The following is an 11,118-nucleotide window of genomic DNA, read 5'->3' on the forward strand; positions in this document are numbered from 1 at the left end:
ATTAAACTGTGTAACCAATCTATTAGCAAAACGGATAGCCATCGATTCCCGGTGAGACCGCCAGACCGGTCATTTTGACATATAGCACGAAATTGGGAAAAATAAACTGTGGGAGGAGTAGTGCGGCAAAATAAAGTTTATCAAGAAAAAAAGTTTATAGAGTACTATAGTCTGGTTGCCCTGTTAGGGCAACCACACTAATAAACCACATGCACATTGCAAAACAAGATAGCATGCAAAAGCTAAGACAGAAGCAGCATTTCCATGACTGTCAAATGATGACAGACAAAAAAGACAAAACACGAGATCCCTCCACATCCATCTAAATGTCAATACAATAGTAGCTCGAGAGTTGCCTCTTGTGATTGGCCTAATTATAGAAATGGCATGACATCAAAGGACGGACAGTCAAGGCATGCCAGAGAGAGAGAGTAAAGAAGATAAGCACAATTAACCTAACAGCCTCTCTGACCAGTGTTTGCATGATCGTTTGATTAGGTTAACATGCAAAATGTAATTCACAACATGAGTCATGGACAAATATCATGAGACCATAATTGGACATGTGCGTGTGGTGCATGTGCATGTGCATGTGCATGTGCATGTGCATGTGCATGTGCATGTGCATGTGCATGTGCATGTGCATGTGCATGTGCATGTGCGTGCGTGCGTGCGTGCGTGCGTGCGTGCGTGCGTGCGTGCGTGCGTGCGTGCGTGCGTGCGTGCATTCCAGGAGGTATAAGGCGAAGGCGCATATGTGCATGTTGGCATATGTCTGTCTGGCGTGCGAGTGTTCATGTGCATGTGTGTCTGTCCATACATACATTATGCATACACATATTTTCTCAGCAAGGCGTCTTTGCAATAACTTGCATAATCTCCCTCTCTATCCTGGGGTCCTGAGTGTTGACACTGGTGTCTCCTATCCGCCCGTTCTCATACCTGAGAGAGACAAAAGTAGAAGGCACTGAAAGAGAGACGCTGATTGGTCCGTTATCTGATGGAAGTGGCGGATATTATGTTTTCTCTGCCGTCTCATGTTGTGTACTTACACAAAGAAGAACCGTGTACACACATGGTCGGATATCGGGCACATCCATATGTTCCCATGTTTTTGAAGATCCTTTGAAGTTATAACTGTTAATGTTATGAATAACATAATCATTTTAAGCTTGAGACCTTTGCTGCGTGTCACCCCCCCATCTCTCTCCCCATTTCCTGTCAGCCTACTGTCCTGTCAACATTTTCAAACATGCCCAAAATAGGGACGCCAGGGTTGAAGTGGTTAAGGAGTGTCGTTATTTTTAAAGCCTATTTACCCTCACAGAGTGCGATGCAGTTCAGATTCCTGTCCTGAAGGAATCTGGCTTGCTTGAATGCAAGATGAGATCAGTGAGGCTGAGATCAGACATTGTTGAGTAGGACAGGAGTTTGAGTGTATGATACTCGATTGTGTTGTTTCGGTTATATTTGTTGATAAGTTCTTCTTTGGAAGGAATTTGTTGTTGCCCTTTACCCATGTCTGAGAATAGAGGGGGGAAGGCTTTTACAAACTGTGAATTAACAGAAATACTCAGTTTCAGGGAATGTAGCAAAAAGCTTGTGTGTGCATTCTTACCCGAATACCCCAAGGATATGCTGGAGATGGGGCTTAAATAGATGCCTTTTCCATATTTAGCCCCATGAAGCTTAAATAAGAAAGAATACAAGAGTGAATGATGAGTGCATGAACCATCTTTAAGTTGAGCAAATTCAGGGTTAAAAAGCCTAACTGAACACTATTATTTTGTCTGTTCAAATCATCATTATAAATATGTTGGTGCCTGTCAATTACTGGTTAAGATGCTTGCCTCTGAAACCTCATGTGATTTCAAGCGTGTGAACCGCCTACTTTCCTTAGATTGCAGAGGCGATTTAAGGGCCCCTATAGGGTCCTAGAGAGAGTGACAGAAGTGTTATATAGGCTTGTGTTAGTTGAGGGAGGACCCGAGGTGGTTTTGCATTTCAACCGACTCAAACCCTGTCCTTCCCCCTTACCAGAGAGAAACGACCAGGAGGGTGCACCGAGACTGCAGACTGTGCCTACACAACCTGGGGTGTCGGGTGGTGCTGGCTGGACCCGTTGGCGAACCTCGAGTTCTACGGCAAGGTGGGGGATCAAAGTTGGGTGGGCACCAGGGGGAGGTATCTGCTGCAAATGGTGGGGGGATGGGAATCCTGGGGAAGTGGCAAACTGTCTGTCAGTTTGACTTACTGGCAGTAGTTGCTGAGTTTTTGGTGTCTGATGTGCCATCTCAGGAGATCTTACTGGGGTTTGACTTTCTGGAGAGCGGAGCTCGTTCAAGTTTAAGGGCGAAGCCAGCTGAGCTTCTGTCTTGCACTCACTGCGGGGGGTGGTTGCTGCTCGCATGCCGGTTAGGGCTGCCGGCAGTGAAGATAGATAGGAGGGCGAGGGACAGGTTGCTGCGCTAGGCAGGGTGAGATATTAGTATAGCGGGGACGAAATAGGAGTGCTTCATCCCGCTCTCCAGTTGTGCGAGTGGTCTCCTAAAGCCAACGGAGGCTGCTCACGGCGTTGGACGGGCAGACGCAACTCACACAAAACTGTCAATCAAAGTCTGCTGAACCAGAGCCAAAGCCTAGACCCGTTGGGGGTCTCCTATCCTTGGAAAGTTGAGTAGTAGTTTTCGAGTTTAGTACAATTGTATGATTATGTCTATGTGTTCATGAATTTATGCTCGAGCTGTTTTAATTAGGACTATAGTTGATATCTGATCATTTAATGAATTGTAAGGTGATTTGCCTATGGTTACCTATCGTCTTTTATTAGTGGTTCTGTTTTAGTATAGTTAAATAAATGAAGTATCCTGTTTATGTCCATTGGAAGTTCTGCCTCCGTTATTAATGCTTACAGTAGAAATATTCTGTGGGCGGGCTCTTTACATTTCTCAAGACAAAAAAACAAAAAAACAAAAAAACCTGAACACCATATCTATTAAACTGACCCTTAGGCTGCGAATACATTTGTACTTGTCATACCCAGGCTGTGAATACATGTGTCCTTTTCATACCTGCAACTTTGTGTAGGAGGCATTGACTAGCCCATTTCTGAGTATCGAATGCCAATTTTCAATGTGGGAGCCACTGAAGAGAGAGACAGAAACAGATGAAAGACTGAACAGATGAATGATTGTATGGAGTGTAGGGGGACAGACATGATTATGCATTCATGTACTGTACAGTGTGGTATTATGTGATAATATGGAATGTTATTGGCTGCGATGCGGATGTGACGTCAGGGTTCATAGTGCATGCTAACGTTGTTGTAAGAGCCTGCTTATTAAACAACTCGACATACAGTATGTGTCACAAACAAGAATTTTACTCACTGGAATGCAAAGGTGCTGCCATAAAGTTTTCTGGCAGTTTGGAATCCAACCTCTTGAGCAGGGGGGCTGCTGATGAGCAAATACTGGTGGGGAGTGTGCATGATCTCCAGTTGCTATTGTACACAGAGCAATGATGAGTGGTTGGAAGTGAAATCGAATATAAATCACGTCATATCATTTGATATTAACGCTTGTACAGGAACTTAAGCCACTTCTAACTAGGGGTGCAACAGTTAACTAATCAATTATTCCAAAAAGTATCGATAATCAATTTTAATAAAAAGTAGATTTTTCAAATAACAAAAATAGCAAAAATAGCAGATCTACAAGCTCATAACACGTCGCAGGACTACTCGTTGTGAGCTTGTGGATTGGCACAATTTTTGCACAACACTGTCGTACGACAAAATATAAAATAGGGCTTAATCATACTAATCGATTTAGTCGATAATATCAATCTATTCGGATTTATTTGCATCAGTTCGTTGATATGTTAAAAGAAAAAAAATTAGCAGAACCAAATTCCTTCTTTATTAATTGATTAATCGAAAAAGTAATCGAAAGATTAATCACTAAGAGAATAATCGTGGCAGCTCTACTTCGAACACTAAGAAGGATTGCTACAGTCTATTCTATTTCTTCCATACCCTGTCGAGTGGAAGCTTGACAATGTGTGATCTGTTGCTGGCTATAATCCTGTTATCAAACATACAAACACATGGCTCTGAAAGAAGTCAACATAACATCTATAATGACATAAAGGTTTGATACAGTATATATACTGTAGCCATGGAGAGCTTACCATTGTAATAAAGCATGTGCAACAGGATCTGCCATGTCCATCTGTTTCTTTATTTCTGAATATGAACCCTGGAAAAGAGTTGAAACAAAATTTCCTTTGTGATTATTTCCACCAGAATTCATGATGAGTAACTGGTGTGAATAATTAAGACAGATCATGACCTGTGACGTCTTCTGGATCAACATGACGCCGTCCAATAGATTCTGCAGCTCTTTCTCTGTAACAAGATAAAGATACAAAAATAACTCCACATTGTGTGAGACATTTGGAATGAAGTGAAAATATTCCAGATAAGGTCAATGGGATACCCTGGGGCTGAAGGCCAGTGTCTTTGGGTTGCATGGATTGACAACGCAGGGGTACGGTTCAAATATGACACTCTTGCGTGAAGACCGAAGGGCAGCTCTGCACATAGCCACTAGCAAGTCCACTACCTGTAAATCAAGGATCCTTATTGCAGGTGCATATTATTGTGTATGTGTATGTGTATGTGTATGTGTATGTGTATGTGTATGTGTATGTGTATGTGTATGTGTATGTGTATGTGTATGTGTATGTGTATGTGTATGTGTATGTGTATGTGTATGTGTATGTGTATGTGTATGTGTATGTGTATGTGTATGTGTATGTGTATGTGTATGTGTATGTGTACGTGTACGTGTGTGCGTCTACCTCTGCACCGGTGGCCACGTCCTCCGTAGCACCAGACATAACACCCAGTGTATAGAAGGAAAACACGCAGAGCTCCCTGGTGCAAACTGCTGGCTAGAAACATGCAAAGGAGAATAATAATGTCAATGCAATGACAGAATAGAACATGGCTAATAATAGGCTATTTAACATATCTCGTTATCTGGCAGTGTACCTTTAACATCGGGCCATTCTGAAATACATGTCGCTCATCACAGACCACACAGTATTCATTCAGCGTGGGGATCCTCTGCTCAGCATACTTCATTATCTAAAATAAATAAACAACATTGTTACAGGACACTGAACCCAACACATTTTGATATACCAGGATACTCAATATTGCATTTACATCCCAAAACACCCTTTTAATTTGTGCACTACTTAATATTTTACCAGCATTTTACCTGGGCCAAGAAGCCATGATGGAGGCTGGGGGGTGTCTTAAAGTGTACAATGGCATGGGAGGAGAAGAGAAGCTCAAACAATTGTTTAGTAGTAATCTGCGCCGAGGACTTAACTGCAGGCACCAGCACCCTCTGGAGAGAGAGAGAGAGAGAGAGAGAGAGAGAGAGAGAGAGAGAGAGAGAGAGAGAGAGAGAGGGAGGGAGAGAGAGAGAGAGAGAGAGAGAGAGAGAGAGAGAGAGAGAGAGAGAGAGAGAGAGAGAGAAACCCCTTTTACAATATCATCCACGTTCATCAGTTAGCCAGGAGCTGTGAATTTACCTGTACTATTACCTTAATCATAGGAAGTGGGGTCTTACCTTTCCATTGGGGGTGTAAGCGAAGAGTTCTCCCTTGGGATTCTTGATGGTGTAGAAGGTTGTCCGATTCATTAGACGGCTCACTTTTAGCTCAGAGGAAACAATCTTACTCTTTAGAGCAGGGTCCAGGAGCCCATTAGACCTGGTCCACAGCAAATGAATGAATGATCGGTGGTTAAATCACAAAGAATATGAATTCTCTAAATTCCTATTCATTATTAAGCCGCCCCGATTCAGTCCTGTCTGTTTGTTTGTCTGTCTTTTAATAACTTGAACATACGTTGATGGCAATGATCTGTGCACAGTCCTGAAATGTCAAGGTCACAATCAAGGTGGGCAGATTTTCATGAACCTTGGGAATAATCAGTTGGCTGCCTCCAAGAGCTCCAAGAGATGATTACATTTTGAGTAACAAAAGTTTGACCTCCTAGATTCTAGGTCTAGGAGGTCAATCTGGGTTCATTCTAGGTCCTAGAATTCATTCTAGGTCCTAGAATGAACTGAAATTTACTGAATTTAAACCTGAATTAAAAACAAGAAACAAAATGTGGTCTATTGGATTTGGACACACACACACGCACGCACGCGCTCACTCACACACACACACACACACACACACGCGCGCGCACGCACACACACACACACACACACACACACACACACACACACACACACACACACACACACACACACACACACACACACACACACACACACACACACACACACACAAAGAAAAAGAAAAAGAAAGCATTTCCTACTTTGTTATAGGTGGCCAGATGCTGAGTCTCGTGCGGAACTTCTTGATGGTTCCTGCAGGCCTGAACCAGCTGAGACTGGTCTTCTGTTGGACTACCACCCTCTCATTAGACAGATCTTTCCACTCCTGAGCTATGAACGTCCTGAGGATACTGGAGGGAACAGGATTTTTTTTTTTGTTGTACTGCCACCTTCATCGCGAACGCGGAAGAGGCGCGCCTCCGCCCAAGTGGAGCTTACTATGAAACCGTGCTCGGGTTGTGTGTGTCTCCGTCTGTCTGTGGCGCTGCCTGTGTGCAGCCGCGCCCCCATGTCACTCGCGCTCTCATTGGCTGCTGACAGATCTCAGAGTGGAGCTTACTATGAAACCAACCCGATCGCCCCCCAAACACGGTGAAATAGCACGGATTGACAAACGGCAATTCCGTGCATAGATGACTAGGAACTCCGAAACTCCGTGCATAGGAGAACCATATCCCCCCCATTAACTTCAATACGAGGCGGAGGCAGTCACATGACCTTCTCTCCCCATCAAGGTGAAATAACACGGATTACAAGTCCGTAAATACACAACATAACAATTTTAAAAAGACACAAAAAAATATAGGGCTGCGTTCGCTTCCCACGTTCGCGCGTCTTACTTGTGTTTAGTATTTAGTATAGTAGTATATATTAAGAGATTAGTATTTCATTGAAATGCACGCTCACTTCTGTAGCTGTTGTCCGATGCTGAAACCATCTCTGTTGGATGGCTGGAATACCTCCACTGATGGTACTGTAAGGAAGGAAGTACCGTTTAGAAATGAAAAGATATTTATTTGTCAATGCAGCAGATAAATACAGAAAAGGGAACGTACAGAATTAAAATCCAGAGTCCCTATTTTACTGTGAAGAGAGAAACATGACATCCAACACAGGTCCAGAGCTGAATTCAAACTCAGGTTGATCATATTGAATCTGTGTGCTAGCCAGGACACTTTGGCTTTGTTCAAGCTACAGGCAAATCTGATTGGTTTCTCGAATACAATCTGTAGGACTATGGGTCCAGTCCACACTGTTATTTGCTAGTGATCAGATATGAATTGTGCATTCAGACATCGTTGACCTATCGGCATTGGTTGCTGTGGTAACAATGTAACAACATGTATTTTGGCGAGGAACTTGAGTAAATGTACTTAGTTACTTTACACGTTGTACTGTAGCTCACCAGGACCATCCAAGTACCGGGATGGAGTGAAGTGCAGACGGATGACTATGGGTTCTAATGGGAGGATCTTCCAGGCCCTGCACACTTCCTGCTGTGGACATACACAGCCAAACACAGTGTTAATTTAACCACTTATAACCCTGCATCCCTATTTTTGGCATATCATTATAGCGGAACATTTTCAGATATGAAAAATAATTCCATGCCATTTATTGTGTCCTGTGTATCCTGTGACAATACGACAAGACACAATGAAAACAGCACAGCTTCCAGTAGCCCAATTACACATTTATATTTACAAAAAAAGGATTAAAGGTACAATTTCTAGTATAGAATTGATAATGCTCCAATTTAAGTGTTCAATTGAATGAAAGATGTGTTAAGTTAGCGTACATCCAAGAAGTTGACGCTAATATGCATGTCAACGTCCATGCCATCAATCATCCTGTACTCCCTATAGCAGTGAAAGAGGAGTGAGAGAAAACATCAATGAGGTGGAGAAAAGAAGCAGAGATATGCCTAATTAATTACTCCGTAGTATTTAAAAATTAACTGAGAGATATTAGATGTCAAAATGCAGAACGTGTCCCTTCAGTGGGAAAGGACCGCATGTAAAATGTTTGTACCTGACAGCCACTGCAGTGTCTGAATACAGAGTCCTGGCTGCTGCTATGTCTCTGTCCAGCTGGGCGTGACGATACAGGTCACTAGTACAGCTCCCCTGGAGCGGCAAATAGACACACGTGTTCACCTTCTGGTCTCAACAGCTCAACATCAGAGAGGAGTTCAATCACTAAGCCTCTCACAGATGCGTGAAACAATCGCCAAGAACATGAAACGGCATTTTTCACACTATTGCTAGGAAAAAGGGATGTGCTGCACAGGCACGTAGGCTTTTGGTGGCATTGCTCTATATACTTTGTGCTGACTTAAGGCTACCACAGGATCAGGCAGACAGTAGTATTCGCCATATGTTACCTTTGGCTTTGCTTCCTCACAAACCTAATTCCATGACACAGGAGTAAGGCCCAGGGTAATCGGGTCATAAATAGAGTGCCAAGAAAAGTGCTATGAACTAACAAAGATAGAAGGTAGACAACAGCATATATCTGGATGACATAACTATAGCATCTATTTAAATGGACAGCTTGATGGAGTGCTGATGCAAACAATTTAGGAGTGCCAGGAGTTCAACATGTTCTCAATGAATAATGACTTTGTTACATAAGCATTCTTTAGAGTGCATAGCAATGAGTCATAGAAAGATAATTATTATGAATGTTTACTTGGATTCCATACAGACACTCCTCTGTGTCACTGTCTTCATCAGACTGGCCGTCACTCCAGCACTGGCTCTCCATCTCCTGTTGGTCTGTAACAATCACAAGCACTTTATTTGTCAAGTATAATACATGCAGAGGAATTTGATTGTGTAGATCAGTGGTTCTCAAGAAGCGTTAAACAAGCCATCCTTTTGTTTTCAGGCTTGTCTTTGGATCAATCTGACAACCCACACACCAAGTAGAGTGATGCTGACACTGGCACACAATTCAATAAATACAACCGCTATCATGAAATGTACTTTATTACTGTAGCTGCAACAGTTGCAGTTAGGACTACCCTTTTCGCAATATCAGCATCCAGACTTTGTAAAAGATAGGAGGAACAGGGGATTCATAGACTCACTATTTTGTGCATTCAGTACACTGACACACGTTGAGCATGACACTGTCTGTTCTGTCAATTCCAAATATGGTTGTTTTGGAAAAAACTTCAGGCTGTGCTAACTGAGACATAAATTCATAATATTGGCTAACTTTCTTGTAATTTCATCTATGAATCTACGATGAACATTCCTTTAAATGTAAAACACGTAATCACTGTTTAAAAGCAACAACATTTTAAAGTCTTACCTTTTGTAGAGGTTAGCATTAGGCAAATGAATAATAAAAGCTACTGTGTTGCTGTGACCTGGCTGCCTGCCTGTGTGTGTGTGTGTGTGTGTGTGTGTGTGTGTGTGTGTGTGTGTGTGTGTGTGTGTGTGTGTGTGTGTGTGTGTGCGTGTGCGTGCGCGTGCGTGTGCGTGTGCGTGTGCGTGTGCGTGTGCGTGTGTGTGTGTGTGGCTGAAGATCAGTAGCACAGTGCATGCTTCCTCTAGACATCCAAGTCACCTGATTGGCTGATCAGCTGAACCTTCAACAGAGGGAGGAGGCACTAAGGTGAAATAGGGGTAGGTTTGGTGAATGAAAATGAACCAAGATAACCCGTGGTCACACATTTTTGGTTCTTTACTTTGTAAACTATGTTAACCTATGACCAAACTGTATGAATTAGGAATGTATTTTCTTACATATCATCCAGATTGAGAACAATGCCCTCGGGGAGAGCTAGGGGTGCAGGATCTTACTGAATAACACTGTTGTGTTGTAAATTAATGGATGTAATGGTGATAGCACTTGTCAAACATTTCCACTGGAACCATCTTCTATTATTGAAAAAGTAAGGATGTAATGGAAAGACGCAAACAACGTTTCTCTGAGTTGTGTACGCACGCACAACGCAGAGACTCTTATATTTATTATGACAGCACTCCATTGAAACTTATTGATCAGTGATGGCAGTTATGAAGGATGGTGATATGGAGGATGTTTGATATACATTGATCCCTGGCCTGAAGACTTCCTGTCTGTCTGGGGCACTGGCACTACAGTCTGACCTTAATCAGCTGGTACTCCTGTTAGCAGTCACCTGATGCTCTGCAGCTTGACCAGATAAAACAGTATCCTTTAATGAATGCCGCTCTTAGTGTAATCCACTTACACCACAAAGTACTCTCAAACCACAGACTTGAATGAATAGAATAGAATAGAATAGAATAGAATAGAATAGAATAGAATAGAATAGAATACAATAGAATAGACTTGTGAGTCTACAGAGACATATATTCCAGGAATGGATAAAACAGAATAAAATAGAATACATTAGAATGGATGCAAAAAGAGCAGAATAGAATAGAATAGAAGTCATTAACCTGCTGCTGACAAACAGGTACTGCTTATATACAGGTATCAATAAATGGATGAAATCTCTGTCTTTGTTTCCTCGCATATCTTGAGAACCGTCCGACCGATCGACATCAAACTTGGCTTGTGTATCACAGAGGACTGGAGAGAGTGTGGTGCCCAGTGTGAAGTCGGTTAGGTCAGAGGTTCTCCAAATATCTTTATATTAAAATTGGTTTAAGGGAAGACCGGCCGGCGGGGCGGGGGAACACATTGTCACACTCATATCACAATGACTCAGCCATAACCATATAAGAAGTTCCCAATGCACCTACGCCCAAATATGGAGTGTGTTGTCTAACCTCAGGGGGCATGCCCAAATATGGGCATATACTGATGACATTAGCCATCTCCATATATGGGCATAAAAGGGACAAGGAATGACAGTTACAGAGATCTCCATGTATGGGCATATTGGTCGGATCGGCGTTACGACGTAGGTGTG

General features: G+C 42.6%; 1 pseudogene across 1 annotated transcript; it reads right to left on the reverse strand.

The window, feature by feature from the left end:
• Positions 1–845: 845 nt before the first annotated feature.
• Positions 846–8,972, reverse strand: LOC308092287 (protein mono-ADP-ribosyltransferase PARP6-like; annotated as a pseudogene). The gene is made up of 20 exons: positions 8,898–8,972; positions 8,238–8,332; positions 8,005–8,065; positions 7,612–7,702; positions 7,113–7,179; positions 6,407–6,556; positions 5,646–5,787; positions 5,289–5,420; positions 5,057–5,152; positions 4,864–4,956; positions 4,500–4,625; positions 4,353–4,406; positions 4,192–4,259; positions 4,037–4,085; positions 3,390–3,502; positions 3,072–3,144; positions 1,619–1,688; positions 1,320–1,522; positions 1,053–1,137; positions 846–942 (listed from the first exon to the last, which is right to left on the reverse strand). The product of its transcript is annotated as a protein mono-ADP-ribosyltransferase PARP6-like (transcript).
• Between the last annotated feature and the right edge of the window lie 2,146 nt (positions 8,973–11,118).

Source organism: Gymnoscopelus braueri (assembly GCF_963280865.1).
Source record: "Gymnoscopelus braueri genome assembly, chromosome: 9".
NCBI lineage: Eukaryota > Metazoa > Chordata > Actinopteri > Myctophiformes > Myctophidae > Gymnoscopelus > Gymnoscopelus braueri.